The sequence below is a fragment of the Apus apus genome, chromosome 5 (assembly GCF_020740795.1).
Source record: "Apus apus isolate bApuApu2 chromosome 5, bApuApu2.pri.cur, whole genome shotgun sequence".
In the NCBI taxonomy this organism is placed as follows: domain Eukaryota; kingdom Metazoa; phylum Chordata; class Aves; order Apodiformes; family Apodidae; genus Apus; species Apus apus.
Window position 1 is genome coordinate 21,911,777 of NC_067286.1, and position 23,792 is coordinate 21,935,568.

The 23,792-nt window shown below is 38.8% G+C and overlaps 1 protein-coding gene across 8 annotated transcripts in view; it reads right to left on the reverse strand.

The window, feature by feature from the left end:
• The window catches only part of LRRC4C (leucine rich repeat containing 4C), a 554,128-nt gene extending 535,026 nt beyond the window's left edge, over positions 1-19,102 (reverse strand). For 7 of the 8 annotated variants that reach the window (XR_007889608.1, XM_051620646.1, XM_051620650.1 and 4 more), the window contains exon 1: positions 18,712-19,102. The gene's annotated coding sequence lies outside the window, so the exon portion shown is untranslated. The remainder of the gene's footprint in view (positions 1-18,711) is intronic. The other variant, XM_051620648.1, reaches the window with a different exon arrangement.
• Positions 19,103-23,792: the final 4,690 nt, after the last annotated feature.

Here is a 23,792-nt window from a genome sequence, read left to right on the forward strand (position 1 = left end):
TCCTGTTTTCATAAGGCTTTTCAAGATGGTGGTCTTGATGATCAGGTAGTGAGGTGGATCATGAACTCATGATCATGAACACCATCTTCCTTTCATGGTTGAAAAGAAGAAGTCAGAGAGTTGTGGTCAGTGGGACAGGATCTAGTTGGAAGTTGGTGACTAGTGGAGTCCCTCAGGGGACCAGTACTGGGACCGATACTGTTCAGTATTTTCATCAATGACCTGGATGAGGGAACAGAGTGCACCCTCAGCAAGTTTGCTGATGACACTAAATTGGGAGGAGTGGCTGACACACCAAAAGGCTGTGCTGCCATTCAGTGAGACCTAGACAGGCTGGAGAGTCAGGCAGGGAGAAAATTTATTAAATTCAACAAGGGCAAGTGTAGAGTCTTGCATCTGGGAAAGAACAACCCCATGTACCAGTACAGGCTGGGGGCTGACCTGCTGGAGAGCAGTGTAAGAGAAAGGGACCTGGGGGTCCCAATGGACAGAAGGATGACCATGAGTCAGGAATGTGCCCTTGTGGCCAAGAAGGCCAGTGGCATCCTGGGTCGTGTTAGAAAGGGTGTGGTTAGTAGGTCAAGAGAGGTTTCTCCTCCCCCTCTATTATGCCTTGGTGAGGCCACATCTGGAATATTGTGTCCAGTTCTGGGCCCCTCAGTTCAAGAAGGACAGGGAACTGCTTCAAAGAGTCCAGTGCAGAGCCACAAAGATGGGAGTGGGACATCTTCCTTAAGAGGAAAGGCTGAGGGAGCTGGGTCTCTTTAGCTTGGAGAAGAGGAGACTGAGGGGTGACCTCATCAATGTTTATAAATACACTAAGGGTGAGTGTCAGGAGGACAGAGACAGGCTTTTTTCAGTGATGTCTAATGATAGGACTAGAGGCAATGGGTGCAAACTGGAACATAGGAGATTCCACGTAAACATCAGAAAAAACTTCTTTACTGTGAGAGTGACAGAGCACTGGAACAGGCTGCCCAGAGAGGTTGTGGAGTTTCCTTTGCTGGAGATATTCAAAACCCGCCTGGACACATTCCTGTGTGATGTGCTCTAGGTGATCCTGCTCTGGCAAGGGGGTTAGACTAGGTGATCTTTCAAGGTCCCTTCTGACCCCTAAGATTCTGTGATTCTCCTGAAGACTTAAAGGACTATTCTCCCTCTCTAAGCTTACAAAACTTGATGAACACTTCCATTTTACAGACACAGATTTTTTTTTTTTTTTATGTGTTTATTTTTAAATTGGGGGATAAGAAAGAGAACACCCTGTATCTCCAGGTTGAGTCTGAAATTAAATATGCTTACACTAAAATAAGTAGAATAGTGGGATTTTTTTTCTTACTGCTGAATTAATAAGTATTAATGACTTGTGAAATCACTTAGTCTATCTGTAAATCAAGACACTGAATTTCCTACTGCAAGAGCAGTTCTATATGGCAGGCAAGAATAAGAAGATATACTTGAAGTGTTAGGTTGATTAGCATAAAAATTAAGATAGTAGTTATTAAAATTCAGTCACATGCTCTTTTATACTGATAGTGAGGTACACTGCAGATATGTCATCACTTTCTACATCTTTAGAGACTGGACATGGCTGGATTCCTGATAGAGACTCAGGTTTCATTTTTATAGCTGTAACTTCTATTTGGGCCTGTTGAAAATGGAGATAAATAAAGACAACTTCAATATTTTATAGCTGTTGAATCAGCACAAAGTAGGCCTTTGCCACAACACCTGAAAAGCTTTAGTTTAGGATAGAACTGAAGATTTCAGGTTTTCCAACTTCTAGACCTTAAGACTTAAGAATCACCTTAAAACATGACCCAATTGTGCAATTACGATTATGCACACTAAAATCGTCATGAATCATGAAAGAAGAGTTTTGAACATGTGATATTTGTCTCAATGGGATCTTACTCTATTTCCTAAGGATAACCCTACTAGCTTTTCTAGCATAAGCAGCTAGCTAGTCTCTCTCTCTCAAGCAAAAATATTCATTGTGCATCTAGAAACCAAAAAAGACACTGATTTGAAACACACTTCCTTGATCCAGGTGCTGTCATTCACTTTCTAACACTCCACATAAACCAAATCCATCCTGCCAAAAGAACCCTGTGGTGGAGCAAGCAGGACAGAAAAAAAATACAGGAGAAAACAGAAGGGGGCTGAGGAATGGAGAAGCTGTGTTCTTTCATGTAGGAAATAGTGTTTTTTCAATGTTCCAAGGTGTGAATGATCATTATTCATTATAGTTGCAAGATTGTTTTGTCTCCTTCGTGGAACCAAGTACGTAAAACAGTGACCTCTGCGCCTATAACATATATGAGGGCCAAGTGGCTTATTTCAGTCTACTGTGACACACAAATGCAAGAAAGATCAGAGGGATTGATCAAAACATTAATACACCACAAATAAAAACCTCCTGACAACTTCTCTGAAGACTAAGACCTTCTTTTTTGACTGATTAGTGTCTGAAATAAGTCTATATTATTGCTCTGCTCAATTCCTTCAATTCAATTCCTTCCCTACTCCGTGAACTGATACAGCAAAGTCACTTTTGTCAGCCTCTCTTCCTAACAAGAGTATTTAATACTCTGAACTTTAGCTAGCTTTTTAGGTCAAAAGTGGTTACCAACAAAATTAAATTTCTGTATTAGAGAAGTTCTTATTATGAAAAAAAAAAAAAGGGGGGGTGTGGAACGACACTAGAAGACATAATGAACACATTTTACCTGGTTTTTAATTGGATTTATGTACTTGCCTGTAAGCATATTTAGCCACATCAGTACACACAAGTAATAAAATAATGAGCTGTTAGAACCACCACCTTATGTTTGCTTACAGGAACACAACTTTAAAAATCTTTAACTGATCTTTAAACTGTCTACTTTCAGTGATGATAAAACTCAGTAAGGTGTCCAGAAGAAACAGCAAAGGGAAAAGCTTGAAAGATTTAAAGTAGAGATAGGGCTCACTGAAATTGTGTCTTTTAAATAGTTTGGCCAGAGGAAACACCACTCAGATCTGCTCCTATAGGAGAGGAGGACTCAAAGGGTTATGGAAAGCAAAACTTGCAACTAACTTTTGGAGACAAGGCATGGGGAAGCGGAAACACTGCTTCCAAAACTTTTGTTGAAACTTTACCTTCTTTCCCATAGACTACAAGAAAAGGAAAAAAAAAAAAAAGGTAATCTGAAAAATTGTGGTAGTTGTTCACATCAGAAGTACACAAAGTTTTAATGTTTTGAACAGAAAATCTGTTTCTGTTGTACTCAGAAGTGTTTGAGCATGACAGAAGCACTTGAACCTGTGAGTAGGTGTGTGTCTGTATAAACATGCACCCACATATGCCTCCATTATTTCCTGCTGAAGACATGAGAACAGGAATGTATTTATAAAAATACAGTGTGCTACTCCCTGACCAGTCTGCAAAAGTTTGTGTTGTGCAGTGTTAAGTGAATAATTAAGAAAAAGACAGGAATGGTATCTGTATTTATGAAGATCTGAGATAAAAAACATGACATCAACTCCATTTATATCATACAGCAAAGTAGCCCAAAGTATTTTGGTACAGGCATGACCTTGTTGTGAGAGTGACAGAACATCATAGACAGAACAAGACTAAAGTGCTATTGATTGTATTAATTAAACCATAGGTAGATTTGTGTTGAGGATGATGGGGGTTATCTTTAAGGATTCAGTGCTTCTTCATCTTATTCTGATTTGGATTTTTTTTTTTTTAATTTTAAAAGAAGAATATATGTACTTACTACTTAATATTTACACTGTTTCAGTTTTTCCTCTGTCAGGGTAGATTTAGATTAGATATTAGGAAGAAATTATTTTTGGGACAGGGATTTACTTGAGGGAATCCAACGAAGGGCTATGAGGATGATTATGGGAGTGGAACACCTGCCTTACGAGGAAAGGCTGAGAGACCTGGGGCTGTTTAGTCTGTAGAGACAAAGACTGAGAGGGGATCTAATTAATGTGTGTAAATATATGAGAGGTGGGGATCAAGAAGGAAAGGACAACCTCTTTTCACTTGTGCCCTGTGACAGGACAAGGGGCAATGGATTCAAACTCGAGCACAGGAAGTTCCACCTCAACATGAGGAAGAACTTCTTTACTGTGAGGGTTACAGAGCACTGGAACAGGCTGCCCAGAGAGGTTGTGGAGTCTCCTTATCTGGACAATTTCAAGACCTGTCTGGATGCCATTCTGAGTGATCTGCCCTAGTTTTGATCCTGCTCTGGCAGGGCATTGGACTTGATGATCTCCAGAGGTCCCTTCCAACCCCTAATATTCTGTGATACAGTGATTTACTGTGCGGGTGGTGAGACACTGGCACAAGTAGCCCAGGCAGGCTGTGGATACCCCCTCCCTGGAAGTGTTCAAGGTCAGGTTGGATGGGGCTTTGAGCAAACCGGTCTACTGAAAGGTGTCCCAGCACATTGCAGGAGGGGGTGGAACTAAATTATCTTTAAGGTCTCTTCCAACCCAAACCATTCTATGATTCCAAGTCTGAGAATTTACCACCCCCCTCCCCCCATAGTTTCCTCACGTCTCATCATGTTGTAACGTTTTAATGTGTTAATTTTCAAAACCAGATGTCAAAGCCACTCTTTATGAACCCTCCTTCCCCATTTCACACACTCAAAAACAACGTCTCCTGATTACACTGTTGTAATATTCATTTTAACTGAAGTAACTGAAGTCTTAAATCTAGAAGTTAACAGAAAGTCTTCTGAATTTTTTTAATATATCCTCCATATCACAACAGAATTTATGGAGTAAAAGGTTGTACTGTTCTTCTGTACTTCAACTCTAGATAAAATCCTAAATGTAAATATATTTTCTCTGTAAGGAATACACACCAAAGGAAAAAAAAAAAAAAATTCTGGTTTTGGATCTTCCCATCAAGTTCAATAGAGAATTACATTCCAAACATTAAATGCTATGGGATAGTTCAAGTCCTACAAGAAAATGTTATATTAATGTTTTATTACAGTTCATAAATTTAAAAGTAATCACTATGCAGCCCTATTATTTTACGATGGAAGCCTATAGTCTTCATATCCATTAAATTCCATATGGATCATCTTCAGGGGGCCAAATTTCCTTTAACTTTGTGACTGTAGATTCATGCACCATAGCTTTATCATCTTTAAATCTCTTGCTACAGGGGTTATTTTACCAAACAGTGCAAGTAGATTCTTTGCTGGGATCAGCTGGCTGGACTGCTATAGGGTCCCCAAGTCCCAGTGCTGCTGTAAGGTCTGACTATTTTACCTGTCAGTGTCAGTCTTCTTGCTTCTCTATCCAGTGGCAGAGGAATCAAAGCAGCATGACACCTGAATGGGCTTTGTAATATTCATTTCTGTTACTCAAACTGATCTCACTGTTCTGCTTTTTTTGTTTCTACCCTTGAGGGAAACACAATTGACTATGCAATTCCAGAGCATGATTTCTAACAAGATCCATTAGCATAAGCTGCAGTATGGCTGGAGCTTCATGCCCACTGCAAACCAGGGGCTCTGCAAAACAATGGAAAGTGAGACATCACCTCCAATACAGCAAATCACAACTTCATGACTGATTTAGTGACTCAACTCTTGATTAATGCTTCTCAAATTATTCTAGGACTAGCTGATGTGGAAGAGAATGAGACAGAATTTGCTTGCATATTTCATCTCCAACCTTACCAGCCTAGTGCATAAAAGCAAGCAAGCAAAGGAAAATAATGAATAACAACAATATTTAGAATTGAATTAATAACGACAATATTTAGAAACTGTTGCAGAATGGCTTGAGCAGCAGGGCCATGGGCCCTTGCTATCTCCTCAAGAGGCCTTGAGAGTGTAACACAAATAGCAGCTGTACAAGCAATCTCTTTTTTTAGCCTAACACAAGTATAAACAATCTCTCTGTTAGCTTAAACTAACACAAGGACAAGGTAGAGAAGTAGAATAATAGAAAACAAGGAAGAACCCTGGAACTCGGTGTGTATGTTACTATCCAGTAAAATCACTGCAAGTAGTTACCATCCAATGAAATCACTACAAGTAGTTACCATCCAATGAAATCACTACAAGTAGTTACTATCCAATGAATTCACTACAAGTAGGTTTGGAAAAGGGTATAAAAGTAACACTGTGTATTCAATAAATCGAAGCTTGCTTTATCAATCACATTGATTCTGGACTGCTTGCTTCCCTCGCCGCTGGCAAGAAACAAAACCAAAACTAATATTGCTTATAGTCTAGCTCTTCTTCCTTATAGCCTGAAATGATACAAAAATTGCCCAGTGTATTGACATGGTGACCCACCTTTACTGCCTCCTCATCCAACATGAATGGCAGTTGCACCAGTTCTAGGCAGGGTTCAGCTGTAGCAGTCTGCCTCCCCTCCCCTTCTGCTTAAGTAATAGCCACCAGTGGTGGTCATGATGGCTGCATCTGGCTTAAGTTGAACTCTCAGGAGACAGATAACACAGTCACTAAGGGCTATAAATCTTGCTCAACAGCTAAGGGCTAGATGAGCATGCACCAACTGAAATACAGATGGTATGCAAATATAAGTCAATTATCTCACTCAATAAATAGTGGACAGCCCAGGGCCCACTGAGCTCTCCTGAAACAGCTGCAGGCTGCTTGCCAAGATCTCCTCTTGAGTAGAGATGGCTCTCAAGGTTACTTCTTGAAGTTGAGAGAATCCTTATCACATCAGATACTCAGTAAGTGAATTAGGAATAAGCGCTAGAACTTCAAATCTTAGCTAAGTGATATAAAGGATTGATCGTGCATATATACTCTTTTAGACATGAAAGTCTGGGACTTGGACTGGATCCAGCTGCACCTATAGTGCTCTCTGAGAAGGAGTTTAAAAACAAAGGGGTCCTCTCTGAACCTCATAACTCAAAGGGAGGGCCTCCCTGACAGTTTTGTCAGACTGTTTATGCAGTAAATAATCAAGTGCACCTTAGCACTGAATCTTGTTAAACCACTGTCACATTTACTATCAAACTTGGTTAACTCACTGTTGAGTATCAATAAAGTATATTGTTGCTTCTAGTTTACAAGTGAAGTTCATGTCTCACTCCTTGCACATCGGTGCAGGTAGTTCAGATGTAGGCATCTCCAACGTGATCCTCTGTCATCTCTGCCCTGCACTACCGCAGTATAATTTAAGCCTATTTAGCTACTGAAGGTAAAGCAGAAGGCAGCAGCAAGACGACACCATTGCTCTGATTCTCACTCCTGCCTGTGCAGGAACAGCTTAACAGAGTACTTTTGGCTTTAAAGGCCACAGGTAGTAAAAAAAAATATATTTGAACTAAAGCCTTGACCCTTGCTGCATCGCTCTGATTGTGCATCCTGTTTTGTTCCAGTTCCACCAAGTTAAATAGTATGGTCTCAGAAGGGAGGTATTGCTTTGTCTCACAAAATGTCTGAATAGCCATTTAACAATAAATTTAAAAAAAATTATTACTCCTGGCTGAGTGTCTGCAAGTAGAGATTCAAAGATTCTTCATCTTAAGAAACCCAGGACATAGTGTGCATAACAAAATGACATTAAATATATTTGTTACTGCAATAAGCGAAAGCAAGTTAATCAGAAATAGCACAGATGTCAGAAGTACACAAGGTGGAGGAGAAGCTTCTCATTTCTGTCCTGAGGGGTAGTAGCTATGCACTGGGGAAACAGTTTACCAGCTTAATGCAATAGCTCAGTAACAGTTTTAGTTGTCTACACAGTATATAATCCATATATTCTTTACCCTATGGGTAAACAGGTCATACTGAAAGCAAAAGCAAGTAAGACAGTTCAGAGACTATCTGGATATGGTTATAGTAGATCAAATGTAAGACTGTTCTCCTAAGCACTGCTACCTGAACTTTTGTAACGTTAACAGGCACAGAAAAAGAGCCTGTTTCCTACATAAGGGCCAGAGCACTATGATAGATTTTAAAGCATTGCACATTCAAAGCACTACTGGGGGTTAGTGTCTGATGAGTAGGCATATTATTTTGTTGATAGTTGTAGAACAGTCCTTAGTAGATTTCATGGAAATATAGAATTAAGCCTAATAGAAATTTACTAAAATGATTCATTTGCTAAGTTAGCTGAATGGGTTACTTTTAAAACAATGTGCTTTGTGAAACAGTCAGTTATGCCAAGCATCCTGCAGGCTGTGATAATATCAAGTCTTCTAAGACCTGTGAGGCCAACAGTTGATTCTGGACCCACCTAGGCAATCTACCAGGGAGATGGGAGACACGATGAAGAAGGCAAAGGACTAGAATCAACAAACACCCCCATGAGATCCTTGAGCATGCATCATTACACAGCAAATGTTATAACTAGTTACAGGAAATAAAATTACTGTGTAAAAGAATTCTGGGAACTCATTGGCAGAAAATTGAATATGCATGGGTTTGGTGTATATTAGTTGGGGTGTTTGCTAATTCGCTGGAGCACTTATGGTGGAGATATCCCCAGTGCTGCCCAGTGCTGCAATAAAGAATGCCTGCTCAATAACAGCTTGTTGTTATTGGGTTTTAATCTCAGAATCCCTACCTAGCCACACCTAGCCTCCTACTCCAGTGAGGAGTGTAAGAAAGCCAGGGGGGCTGGAAGCTCCAAATTTAGTTTCATTGTTTTGCTAGGGGACAAAGCCTACATGAGCAATGAAATGCAACAAATACTTACAATTTGAGGCAAACACAACAGCAAAAAACATTAGTTTCACTTATCATCCACCTATCAGGCTCTCAATACTAAGCTCAAATAATAAAAATAAAATTGAGAACTGTAAAAAAATAAGAAAACATCCAAGCTCAAGTTCCAGCCCTTAAGATGGGATGTTAAAACAAAACAAACAAGCCACCATATGCTAGTAGTCTTGTCCAAAATATTTTTAATGTAGCTATTGATATTTGCAGAACACTCATTAGTAGACTTAATAAAAAAATGGAATTAAGCCTACTAGAAATGTACTAAAATGATTAATTTGCTGTACTAAGTTAGCTGAATGGGTTACTTTTAAAACAATGTGCTGTTAGTCAGCTGTGCCAAGCATCCTGCAGGTTGTGATAACATCAGGTCTTCTAAGACCTGTCAGGCCAACAGAGAACATTCCATCATATGGTCATATTGATTCTGCACCCACCTGGGCTATACACTAGGGGAGATGGGAGACAGGAAGGGACACAGGACAAAGAAGACAAAGGACTAGAATCAACAAAGACCCCCACAGGAGACCCTTGACCACGCATAATTACAAAGATGACTATGTAAAAGAATTCTGGGATCTCACTGGCATAAATCTGAATATGCATGTTTTTGATATACATTAGTTGGGGTGTCTTGCTAACTGCTCGAGCACTTATGGTGGAGATATCCCCAGTGCTGCCCAGTGCTACAATAAAGAATGCCTGCTTAATGGTCACCATGACTACTGAGTTCTGATTTCAGCTTTTCACGGCATCACTATGATAGCTTTTTTGCTTTTTCCAAGTGTACTAGGTGTGTAAGAGGTATTACCTTCTGACACAATACATAAAAAGTAGGAGTGTATTCATAATTTGTTTCAGAAACCGAAACTAAAGCACTTCCCTTCCTCTGTAACATTAAAGTCAGAGTATTACACTAACAGAGGGCAATTTCCAGTCCCATTACTAACAACTGTATAAAGCTGGTGTAACCTTAAATTCTTAATCTTTTCTAGTGTCTGTTATTCTACTAAAATAAAATGTAACATCAGGCCCTTTTGTGTCAGACAGGCTCTTCTTCCTGCAGTGACCTTTCCTCCACTGCTTGTTTTAGTGCTTACTGCTAGGCTTAAAAAATTAAACATGCCTAAACCTGAAGTGACTGCAGAAATGCACCTACATTTGAAAAATACTATTTAGACAATAATTTGTAAAATAACAACTGGAAGCCAAATGCTTATTCTTATAAAGTGACATGCTTATTGGAACTACCTATCATTTCCATTGCCTGAGGGCATGGACAAGGTCATTAAAGCAGCCCTCTAGTACACCAGTTACAGGTAAACAATATAGAAAGACAGAGACTACTATCAGCAATATTAAGAAGCAAAATAATTATTTTTAACAATTATTTAAAGTGTTAAAAGCTTAGGCATGGTTTCTCTTAAAAAAGGAGACCACTCATTCAACAATAGACATTTAACCCAGACAAATTAATTTTAGGAAATAATTCTGTTAGATTTAGAAATATGTGGTATTTTCTCAAACATGTATAGATTTAGAAAACTCATGACTTTTCAAAATGCACTTTGTCCTTCAGAATAACAGAGCTCACTTCCACTAGCAGAGTAAAGTTTCATGAATATTTGAGTAGGAGCTTTATCCATTTTTACTTTATCTGCATCCTCAAGACGATCACTTCATAACACTTTGCTCCTAAAGTTTCCTTCCCCACATCTGAAAGTGTAAAGAGAAAAGCGGTGGTGGAGAAGCCTGTTTCCTGCTAACAGCACCAGAATGGCATCAAACTGGCTCATCCCCAGGCAGAGACAAGGAGGTAGGTTTGTCATAGACAGGTAAGAGATGATGAAATAAATTAGCCTTCTCCACTGCTAGACCTCAAATGCTTCCATTAAGCTGCAGATGGGATAATCATTCAAACACTCATGAGTCACCTTAAAGCTTTACTTTCAAATGGGAAATTACATAACATAAAAGTAAGTATTTTGGACAGACCTTTTAACTATGTTTCTCTGTCTTTTACATTCTTTAAACATGTCTAGTAGAACATACACATTTCATACATTAAATGAGGTGTTTCATAACTAGTCTTAAAGCTAATACTCTTGGAAAGTTTCACACAGGTCTTCACAAGAAGGAGCTCACGGCATCAAGGAAATCCCACTCTATTTCTTCTAATCTAACACTTCCCATACAGGAAAAGAGCATAATTAGCACCATTTTCCTGGTGGCAAACATTCCCCTTGGGAGTAAAAAAGTACAGATACAGAAAAAAAAAAGCAGAGATACATCCTTCTAAAAATAGGACAAATATAAAGCAGTAGTCCCTGTCTTCAGATAATTCACATGTTAGAAAGTGGTATTTGAAGCCTCCATACTACAGATATACCTGGAGACAAGGTGTGGAACTTCTCTTTTCACCTAAATGAAAGAAAGATCTTGCATCTCCACCTACTTCAGAAAATGAATATAATAAGAATTAAGGCAGATTAAGAGACTCTTTTAGGCAGTTTAAAAACCTTAAGCATGCATTCCCAACCCAAGTATTTATAACATAATTCTTCTAGTTACCTCTCTCAGCTGCCACTGTTTTCAGTAATGCATAAAGCTGCTTAAACTACAAAGCTGATTGTCAAGGGAATCCCAGTTTGAAGGGATCTTTTGTGTTTTGGAAGGGTTGTAAAAAGGACACATCAGGTTACTGCAGCAAGCCCTGAATGTCAACGACAAACGAGGAAAAGGAAAGCTAGCAAGTCAGGCTACACTGTCTTTCCCTTACTACTCTAAATAGCGTGATAGTCCAGGGCAGGGCAAAGCCAAGAAGGACTAGGGCAACTCTTACTCACCCAAGGCCACTTTGCTCTCCAGAAAATAGTGCAGATACTCTGCTGCAGGTCACAGGAGAACATGAGGTGCCTCTGAGCAGCAGAAGTACCCACAGCCCACTCCACTTTAAGCATCCATTGAAATTTCAGACACAAAAACCCCATGTTGGAGCAGGTGTGAGATGAAATATGATGCAGAGAAAGGTAACGCATGCCTGACAACCAGGCTACATTAATTCAGCCCTAAATAAATTTAGCTAAATTGCTTTGCATATTCCAGAGCTGGTAATACAAAGACATACACTATTTTTTTTTTTAGTCACTTAAAATATTCAAAGCTTACAGAGTTCTGACTTTTATTTTTCACTGGAAGACATGTGGGTGATTACATAAAAATTGCCACAGTCAAATTTTCTAAGGTCTAGCTCACAAACTCAAGAAATAATAATACTTGGTTTTCCAGAAATTAATTAAATACCTACCCATTCAGCTACATTACTTCATGCTTCCTTTATGATACAAATTTTATATGTATCAGTAATTTTGTTGTCCCAAATCTGGGTTTTTTATCCAGTGTGCAAAAACCAGTCTTGACACTTTTTTTATTCCACTCTTCACAGAAAAAAGGTGCCAGGTGATAATTAGCAAAGCAAGCACAGCTTTCCAGAAATAAGCCAAGTCTTTTATATAAAATAACAACAAAGAAGAAACTATAGTGAAGTAAATGATTGGTTAGTCATTTATCACTCCTAACCTAGTATATGAAAGTAGAAATTTACCATCCTCTTATCTCGAGGCTCCTTCTGTCTTTGTTTTGAGACTAGGTTCTCTTCCAAGGTCTGATGTCTGCCCACCCCCATCAACTACACAAGCCCACCTGGTTGCAAAACCTGGATTCTTTATGACTGTTCACCCTTTTCTTTCAACAATTGTATTTGAATGCTATATCTGGAAACTTAGGCTCTTGCACACCTACATATTAATTTACCTCTTCTGCATGCCACAGTTTGCTTCAGACTTTCTGAATTCAGCTGATACAAATGTTAACTGTTGTGAACCCACTGCTTCCATAATGCTCCAAACAATCCCATCTAAACTCAAATTTAGCACATAGTCATATAAACCTACCTTTTCCAGTTCACACGCTCCTTGTGCCCAAACACGGTTTAAACTATGTCTCTCATTTGTTCTTACAACTAGGTTGCACTTCCACCTGAGAGGAATGATTGTATAGTTGAACAGATAAAGAACAGGACTTTTATATTTAGAATTCCATTGCAATACAATAATTGAAGAGTCTGTGGTGAGACAGTACTCCCTGGAAGATATGTTCTTATTTGATATTTATTCTTACTCAATATATATTCCTTTACTTAAGAAACTGTAGCTTGTATTTCCTATCAAAATCTAAAGCTAAAATTTCCAAAGCTTTTTCGAGAGAGATCCAAATCCCTTGTGGAGTTTTCATAATGCCACAACTGTTGTTAGCCTTGCTCCTTCCACCCTTGCTCAAATTAAAAATGCAGAATTGGGACTTGACTAAGTGGTGTTTCTCAAGCATATTCTTGCGATGTTTAAAATAACATTCTACAACCCATTCTTCTCCATCCAAACTTCTAACAAAACCACTTTCTCAACATGCAAAAGTACAATTTTCTTCCATGTGCAGTATATGCTATGCAATCCCTCCTTGCACCCTTACAAGAATATGAAGCTACTTTTGTCTTTGGGGTAACCTCTGCATTATTTTTCCTTCCTACTTTGAGTTTGCCCATTCCACTCTTTTCTCTCCAGTTTTTACTACTGAATCTTTTGCTTTCCATGATGGCAGCTACTCTTGCATATTTTAAGCACATTGTAGGTAGATTATTTAGCTTTGAAGTGCCTCATTTTCTTCCTGAAATAACTGACAATATGGTGAAGATTTACAGGCTTACATGAAATGCAGTTATTACAGTGAGTAGCTCCAGAAAAAAGCCTATAAATAAAAATAGGTTGAAACAAAGGCAACCTCAAAGTGAAAGTCTCTGTAGAAAAGCCTAACCTCAGAACATTCACCTTCTCTTTGTCCTCTCAACTAGACAGAAGCTCAGGGATGCTTTCAGTGCTTAACTGATGAACACGACGAGGGGAGGGGGAAGCAGGGGGTGTAGTGTATTGAAATCACACAGCCAAAGAAGTGCCATTCCTACCTTTACCTAGTAATACAAATATGATGTCTTATTGGTATAACAAGCTGATGATCCATCACATTTGTAGTGCAGAAGTGTTTCTTTTCTCTCTCATTTGTGAATTTATCCCTGGGACAGCAGAAAAGGCAGTAAAGACGCTATACTAGTAGATAAACTAGAAAAAGAAAGCCAAAAGTGTAAGGAAAATATGCCCACTGCTTGATAGCCCCATGTTACACTGGTAAGATTTTCTCCAACAAACAATAAGAAGGGGAAGATTCTTTTGTTCCAACAGGGAGTTAAATCAAATTCAGCAAACTAAAAAAATAAATAAATTACTGGCCTCCCATCTCACTTGTCTATATCTTTATGTCATACCAATACAGCTATTTCAGAAAAGCTAAACAGAGGATACAACCCTGTTCTTACTCTTGTAAATAGGATGAACATCACTGGAACTGACAGTCTCTAATCACTAGTATATGCTGGACTTCATGGGCACTTGATATATATTTAACTGACCAAAACAGTATTTTAAATTATCGTAGAGGTTAGAATAATGAACCTCATGAAAAATTTCCCTGCCACTGTTTGCAAGCTCATAGCTATATCAAAAATGCATCAACAGAATGCCTATTTGCAGTTAAAAGAATAAATAAGCATGATTTTATTTTACCCTGATGTTTCTACTAGCCTTTGCAATGCTCAAAGTACACACAGAATACCTACCATGGCCAGTTGAGTAAAGAAACTTTGGCAAGTTAAAAAATAATTTTTGCCTGTACAAAAATTTCTTCAATACACCAGGAAGAGACCTAAATTCATTGCTTCAATTCTGCCTTTGCAGTATATGTTCTGAGTCTCCAGTTTCTGAAGAAATCTCTGCCCACCACTCTCCTCCAGGATCAATAGGATTCTATCTTACATAACCTCTCTAAGTTTGGCAGCAAGAGCTCTTAACAACAGCAGCATCTTGCAGATTTTGAGAATACAGAAACAGTTTCCCCTCAGCAATATGAAATAGCTGTAGAAAACTCAGCATACTACTTGGCCATTTGAAATGTAACTTTGAGAATGTTACCACTGCTAGCTTACCAACCTGAAGAGTAACAGCCTCTAGAAGCAAATACCTGCATATGTATACTATGCTCTCAACACTCCCCTTTTCAACCACTCCTGAAAGCTACAGTCGTTTTCTCTCTCTCTCTCTTTTTTTTTTTTTTCCCTCTCGTTACACAACTTAACAAAAATACATGATCTTGTGCATTATTTTCATTAAAACATAAGGAATGCATACTAGCCTTCTTGGCTACCTCAATATGTAGAAAGCAAAATAATAAGTACCACCACAAAGGCTGTTTTCCCTGAACAACCTGAGTAAAAGTCCTCCTCAAAAAATAAGAAATTAAACAATCTTCCAAACAAACTTCATTTTCACACTTCCAACTAACAGTACTGAAAGCAAAAATTCAGTTGTTTTAATCTGCTTCTTAAGAGTTTTGAGTGTATCTAACATGTTTGATTTTCAACCCCAGGAACCAGAATATTGGTTTCTGAGTCTCCTTAATTTCTAAACCTTATCCTTTGACCTGGAATGAAAAGAAATTGCAAGGACAGCAATGTAAGGAGGGGGGGGGGGAAAGAAAATTGATGTACTGCAGTCAACAATCTTGCCAACTGAAAGGATATATTTGTATCTTCATTTATTTTCCTAAGGGGCTGAACGCAATAAATTTTACTTTCTAGTCATTATCTTAAAGGGAGAGATTTAAGGATACTAACTTTATGCACAGGAATTTCCAGTGTTCATACCATTTGTCATTAGAGAAGTACATATTAATAAGCAGTGTGTGTTTACTGTTAAGGTACTTTTCTGGCTCCTTATTTCAAAGCCAGGCCCAGTGTCATCACATTAATATAAGATAATATTGCAGACAAATAAAATGAGTGAGTAATCAAAACAACATGTTCTGCCATCCCACAGGGCTTGTTCTTTTGGTTCAAGAGCTGAAGCTGCTGCTACATCTCCTCTCTCCCATTCTCCCCTTGCTCGCATGCTGCTGCAGAGCTCCAGGATTGACTTACCAGTTGTCAGCCCAGCTTGTTTCAGAAGGAAGAAGGAATGAATCTGTAAAGTATTCTGAATGTTAGAAACATGGCAACATGTGATGGAGAAGCTTAGTGCCTGGTTTGCTGACTTCAGCAATGAGAAAAGGTAGCTGCTCAATTAACTGGAAATTAAAAAGTAATTTCACTTTTCTTTGTCTTCCACTTACTCTTAAAACAACATTTAGATAATTTAGCTCATGAGAATCTTACTGTACCCATATCCCTACTGAGACTTTATTTATGATACACTCATTGCAAGACCCTTGCAGGCTTTCCCTTCATAATTCAGCAAGATGTACAGAGCATGGTGGATTGAGGTCACACCAGCACCCATACAGTAGAGGGAAGAAAGCATTTCCACATTATGTGAAACTGAAGGCATATGGGGCATTGCACTGTGAAATGCAATTAAAATGGAAGGGCCACTAAAATGAAACACTTGACATTCACAGTTCTTTTCAATTGAACATCAAAAAAAACCTCACATGGTCCAACTGGTGCTAAAGCTTGTTCTCACAAACAACCTGCTAGCACTGAGTATTATCCATTTCCATTTTTGCCATAAGAATAGCAACGCTATTAGAAACAAGAATTGATCCCATGATATAACATATATTGTATATATTATAAAACACACAAACAAAACCAAAAAAATAGCAAATATGACAGTATAATTAGGAAGTCAGAATTGAAATCCAGTGAAAGCTCTAATCAAAATCTACTAAACCAACAGAAATAGTTGGGGAATGAGCAGGAGAAGGATGAGGTTTCCTCTTCAGTTCATCTGTTAAAATGTAAAATAACCACCATTTGCTTTAGTTGTCAGTATGTAAGTATAATAATACATGCAAAAAAATTCCACACCAGTCACTTCTGTAGGGTTGATGATCAACAAAGATTAATAACATCTGGACACCATATCAGGACAGCAGTAACATCTTTTCATGTCTAGCATTCAAGTGACTACCATTCTACTCAGTTTAGGGCATACAACACTAATACATTATATCCTACACATCAGAATACACAGAAATACTAGTGGACCCAGTGTGTCTCATCATTTTTCCCAGAACCTGAAAGTTGTTTTATCTCCAGGCAGAACATTTCCCCCCTGCTCACATCCCGTCGATGCAGTCAAAGTCTCTGTTTTTTTGTTTGTTTGTTTTTTTTAATTCCAACCCTCATTACACAAAGACTGTTTCCTGTAGTTAAAAGAAAAGAGAGCATAGCTCATTGCCTGGTGAAATATATGCATGTGATACATGTGATGAGGCTGCCGAAAGTACAAGGGAAAACTATGGCAAACTGCATCCTGCACAGAGAGAGACCTGTTTGTCATAATTGCACAGAGCAAATGCACATGCAACACAGAACATCACTTCCAGAAAATGAGGGGAAACACACCTATAACCAGTTCTCTTTTCTTCCTTAATCCCTCTTTAAACCTATTATGCAAAACCAGTGGGAAATAGAGGGACTGACTGACAGGATGCAATAACACAAAGTGATTTGATTACTCTGAAGCAGAGCCTTTTCATTACATTTTTAGCTTTACAATACAGGATCTATTACAAGAAGGTTCATTACACTTCTTTGTACCAAATGGATCAAAGGTCCATCCTATTTAAGTGTCCTTGTATTTATAAATCTTACATAAATCTCCTTTTCTTTACATACATTGCATATCTATAAATACAAGCCACTCAATATCTGATTATTCACAACTGTATTTTGATTCGTCTTCTTACACTAAATAACCAGCTATGCAGTCTTTTAAATAGATACCATGCCCTTCAATATTCATCATTCATATTCATATAACTGAAAAGTAGTGAGTACCTAGCAATTCCATTTGGAGAACCAAGCATCTTTGAAATGTATTTACAGATGGTTTTCACACCTCCTTGGGAATGCTAAGTACTACCAGTGCAGCAATAAAAAAAAGGCTCAACTACAAGAGCTCTGATTCTATTGCAATGCAATAGTATTTTATTTCTATTATTTAATAGAAAGATAGGAAAGGCTACAACAATCATACTGTTACTGCAGAAACTGCATTGGGAGGGAGGGGGTTTAAACACAGAGTAACACCACAGCTGTATTATTGAGAGATCTCCAGAAATACGGGAATGCCATGAGCCTCATTGGATGAGACATTTACTTTGACCACTTAAAAACTTGGTAGCACCTCCATCCCCAAAATTATGGGCCCACAAGAACATGTACTGTTTGTCCCTACAAATTTCATAAACCCTGTAGCCAAAAAAAAAAAAAAAAAAAAAAGGCAGCAGCATTCAAAAGGTTAATGAGAAGCAAACAGATGAACTTCATGTAAGTGAGGCACAAATTCTCAGTTTCCATTCTGCTACCTTCTTCTTCCATGAACAGCAGCAGAAGCAGCTTTACTTACATATTCATCATTCCAGAGCTGACTGAAATGCAGAGAATAATCTAGACAAGATTTATCAAAATATGGAGACTTCTGTTGAAGATATTGTGTAAGCTGTATCTCTTGCCCATTCTGGGTACTTTCTAAATATTTTAGCTGGTTTAATAAAAAGAATTATCTCCCTAGATAGCCTAATACCTTTGAAATTAAAAGATATTTCCAGTGCTATTTAATGATCATTTTCCATCTCTACAGATCATGATTTTGCAAGCATTTTTACTGTGCAAATGGCAAGGGAAGAAGGGGGGGTGGGGGAAGAAGGGGGAGTGGGGGAGAAGGGAACACAGAAAAGGAAGTCAAAAGGGCATACAAATTATAAGCACCACATTCCATATACACCTATTACTCATGGTTTAGCTTTTTTTCCACAGCTCCAAGAAAGCAGGGGACAAACAAGGAAACAGAAGGGGACAAATAAATCTTACCTTTCATACAGGCCCTCTGAGAACTTCTCAGAAAGAAATTTAAATTCCTCCAGCTGGATTCGATTCTTTTAGCTTTTCTCTTTCTGGAGTCACACAAAAGCAAAACAGTTAGTTTTCAGAGGTTGCATCGACTGCTTTTCCATCCCCAGCAAAATGCGTCCAGGAGACCGTGCCAAAACTAAGCCCAGAACTCAAAGGCAATTGGAAAAGGAAGTGTAGGGGGTTGCTGAAGGACCAGATTGTGAAATTCAGTAGCTTGAGCACAGAAATATCCTACTGCACAATATACCTGGCTTCTTGCTCACAAAAAAACTGTAGTGCAAACTGTCAGGAGTAGCCTCCAATAGCTGCTGTGTGTGCTGCAGATGGTATGTCTCACTGCTACCTTCCCAGATGGGTAGAGGATTCAGAGAGCAGCAAAACCAGGGGGTTGCCACCAAACCAGGTGGATTGCCAGCCACTCATTCACTCAGTCCAATTAATCAAGACAAGAACAGCTCAGTCACCAGAGGTATCTCCTTCCAGTGTGCACAGGATTATGGCAAGGTTATTAATCTTGCTTTGCTGCATCCCCCCCACCCCCTACATTCAGCAGCCTGCACCGAGATGATTGCCAGCTCTGTCTCTGTCCCTGTTCTACTGCATTTTGCTCAGCCCTCTGTTGCTGCAAGTGAAATACAGAGGAGGGAGGAATACTAATAAGGTGGTTAGCTACAGTTTCTTTAAGGCATTCTACATACTGTGTGTGCCTGCATGTATGCGAATGCGTATGTGTGCATTTTCCATAGGGTGATGTGGGTTTCTTTGCAGCTGAAGGAGGACCTGTTTCTACATCAAAGTCTGGATTATTGCCTAATGAATATCAGAGCTAGCAATTGTATTTTCCTTTGGCTAAGAGGAGCGTATTAAGTGGACTAGAACATTAGGACAGCAGTAGTGATTACATGGGGAGGGGATTGGTGGATGGGTGTAGAAACCATAGTACACCCAGAAGGGCACATTAGGGTTAGAAAATTTGTTCCAACCGACTCATTTTAGTACTATTTTAGAAGTCATTCATATATCCTGTACCAGTCAGGATTTTAAAATCAGCATTATGTTATCTGTCTCAAGATTAGACAGCAATATGCAGAGTCAAGTAAATATTTTTGGAAAAGAAAATATTTCTGTTGGGAAAAGAAAAATTTAGAAAGTCAGTGGAGGCAGACATCCAGCACTGCATTGTTGAAGATGCTTGAAATGCCCTCCTTTACTGAGAATTGTTCTGCTGAAACCTTTCATTTATAAAACTAATGTAGAGTTCTCAGTCTAACAGCTAAAACAGATTTTCCATGTATTGTCTATGTAGATAACCTGCATTGGTACATGTAACTGGGAATTCCATTGTGGCAAGTGTAAAACGCAGCTGTAATTTGCTCCCATGTAGTATGAAAACAGTCATATTGACTCTGCTTTCCCACAGGTAATTCAGACCCTCTGCTTTAGGTTCAGGATGCAAGAACTGCTGTCTCACTTGGCATCCATAATTCCAGCTTTCTGCAGCAGATGACACTATGAGAGTCCTTCAGGGACCTAGAAGCAAAAAAACCCCACAACATTCTTCAGCAGCAGCTTGGGGATTACTACAACAAGTTATAACTATGTGAGACTGGTAAGGAACCAGTTCATAAGTCTGAGTAGTCAAATATACTTGATAGAGCTCCCTATAGAATGAGCTATGTGAAATTACTTTGGTGCTTCATATCACAAAAAGAGCTACCACAACAATTCCCATGCCGTTTTAGATAACCCCTCCTTAGGCTAACTGGCAAGGAAGTCTGGATACACAGACTGTGGCTGTATTACTGTTAATTTAGCACAGAGGACTGCAGTCTACTCTGGCACTGTCCAGAAGCACTGTTGCCACAATATCTAATATTAACACTGAATAAAAGCCTTCTACTAGTAAGTAAACCTTGCAGTTTTGATGGTCAGTGAACTTACAAAACCACATAGCACAAAAAGACTGTATCTCCACAGTATCTGGAAAGAGAAATACAGGACGCTGGAGGGAACCGTTTCAGAAGATGGAAGACCAGCTCTGTTCCACTTATCACGTATAGTCACTTGGGCTTGTTCACTTTTTCATCTTAACTTGCCTTATATAATTTAAATCTAAACTGATTTATTTATATAAAAGTCCACAAAAATAAGAAGACATGTAAATTGTAACTGTTTCTTCTTTGTTGCAATATTTTTTTTTCTTTTCTCCACAACCTATTATCCACAACTCCCAACACTGCATGACACCTTGTGTTTCTGTTTAACCTCCATAAGTCAAGACAACAGCATTTTCACTCACCCATGAGCATAACCAAGCTTATCCACATAGGAACATAAGCAGCCAGAGTAGAACCTTGGATTGAAGGTCTGTCTAGCTCAAATTTTGTCTCTCATGGTCACTGTCACAGACAACTATCAGATCAAGGGAAGCAAATAGTGGTATTTCCCAAGTACACAGTCCCAACCTTTAACTATCCATGCCATAAGGAGTTGCAAGGTCAGAGACAGGAACGCTCTGCACATTTGCATATGCCACTAACAGCTTCATAGTCTTCTGTCATAACCTGGGTGGACTAATTTCTTCATTCTGAGTATCTCTGATGTATTTAACTGTCCTTCATATTGTCTTTCACTTTAACACTCTTGTTACAAATCTTTTCTACCTCATACAGTATCCAAAATACCACGGGCATGCCACAAACTTCAGCACTACATTGATATTTTCTGTTTTGAGAACACATTCATCTCAGAACGTGTACCAATGAAGCTAACAGTTTCTAAGACTCTGGCATGAGTAATTTGGCTACTCTCTGAATATTAACGTTACCAATGACATAACATTTCTAACTGGTCACCTAAGCTTTCACAAGGCAGTCTTCATGTCTACACTGAAGTCCACTCTGGGCAGCCTTTTCCACCACCTGAAAATTGTTTTTCTAGGTGCAGTCAGAATCTCTTGAGTACGTAAAAATGTTAGACCTAAGCTAATGAAACCAATTCACACATCTGCTGTTTACAGTCCATGGGACTGGAACAAGAGCAAAAAGGATTACTGACTTGCACTCTGATTTCCATTTCCATGATACAGATTACAAGTCAAGTAAGAGGAAAAAAGATTAGGTGTTTTGCAAGAGTAAGTTGTTGTTCATAGTATCTTCCAAGTGTTGTTCATCATAGTCTGCAAGATGCAGGCAAGGACCTTCATCTTTCCTCATCTGTCCTTACATCTGTATTAAAACCTTACCACTTGCTAATTACTTTAATGTCAATCAAAAAGAAAAAAATATCCTTTGCACTTCCAAGGGTTGGTTGCTTTTTGGTTTGGTTTTTCAAACATCTTTGTTCATATTCCCACACGATCCTTATAACAAAAGCAGTTTACACAACAATATAAATCAGTCAGATATACCACTCTGTGGTCCTCCCCCTTCAGTCCTCCCTCCCCCCAGAAAAAAAGAAGCCAAAAAAACACAGTCCAAAACCTTACTTTAACTCCCTTATACTCAGGCCCCCACTTAACTCAGCTGAACTAGATGATCTGTCAGATAATATTTACAGGTCTGAAAACAACTTCTGAAATTCAGTGAAAGTTAAGCACATGAGCTTATTGCTCAGCAAAACTCTCAGTAGAGTGAGTGCAGCACACATGCTCACACACAAAACCCCTCCAAAGTCCCTTGAATATTTTTGTAGTGTTTCACTTGCTTTTTATTATCTTCTCTTGTTTTGGTTTAGTGAATCCCAAATCCACATCCTATGTTTCAGCCCAGCCCCTTTGCTTCTTAATTTTCAGCAACTTTATCAAGGAAGAATCATATTTAAGACTATGATTTCCACACTGAAAAAGCTATTGGCAAGACCACAGCAGGGGTGAAAGATGATCCGAGAGGCTCATATAGTACAGCCAGGCATCTCTGGGTGGTGAAGTTTGAGGATTTACTACTGCCAGATGTCTACACTACTCAGATGAACACCCTAGTAGCAATCATCAGAAGCAAATACATACCAGTTTCTCAGCCACCATTTTTCCTTGGTCTAGTTGTAAGTTAAAGCCAAGATCAATGGGTGGTGTAAATTTATCTGCTGGCCTACAAACTGCAGAGACTGTAAGGCAGCACATGTTGCTTCTACTGCTTCTTTTAGAGGGCAGTGGCAGCTGTTCCCACAGAACCCCAGACCCACTGCCACTGTTTGAGACACCTTCAGAGCTGACCTGTTCCATACTATGAGTGCTGTGATTGCTTTTCAATGAACCTTTCTCCCAGGGCTTGTGAAGCCTATTGTAACCACAAAGAGTTTCAAGAGGCAAACAGTGGAAGAACGTGGAAAAGCAGACAAGCAGAAGAACATAGTATCTGGAGGGGGAAAAATTAATTAATGGCAGACTCCTGAAAAGTTTGTAAAGTTAGTTTTCATGACAAATGGTAAACAGAGTACTACAGTTCTGAGCATTTTTTAGAAAGTATAGGGTCAGGGTCTATCCATTCCTGTTGCAAGAGGCATATGAATAATAGTAACACTAATTTCATCCTAAACCTCTCTTCTCCAGGGACCAAGTACAAAAGCAGAACTGCTGCAAGCAGATTATTCATGTTCTTCATATCTTAAAACTCACACTTGTAGTCCAGTGAGCAACAGTGAGTTCCTCAGAGTATGAGAAACACACCAGTAATTATATTTAGGCATTAACAGCTCCAAAATAAAGTTAAGCATGCTGTATAGTGGCAGTAATTTTTTTTTAACCAAGTTCTTTGGCAATTTTTACAGCTTTCATTGCAGATATTTTTAATTTCAAGAGAAACTTACCATATAGATTCCAACCTTCTACCTAAAACTGTATTCTAATTCCATGCCTCAAGCCTGTGATTTCAAATTAATCCTGCAATGATGAAATTCAAATCATAATTACTTTGATTTAGTGCTATTTGGGTCCTGTTATTTGAAGGCAGATTTTCCAACCCTTCTCCTGACTTAGGCAGAACACACAGTTTGATCAAAAGTCATAATTTAAAAAAACCATGCAGGTTTCCCTACAGAAT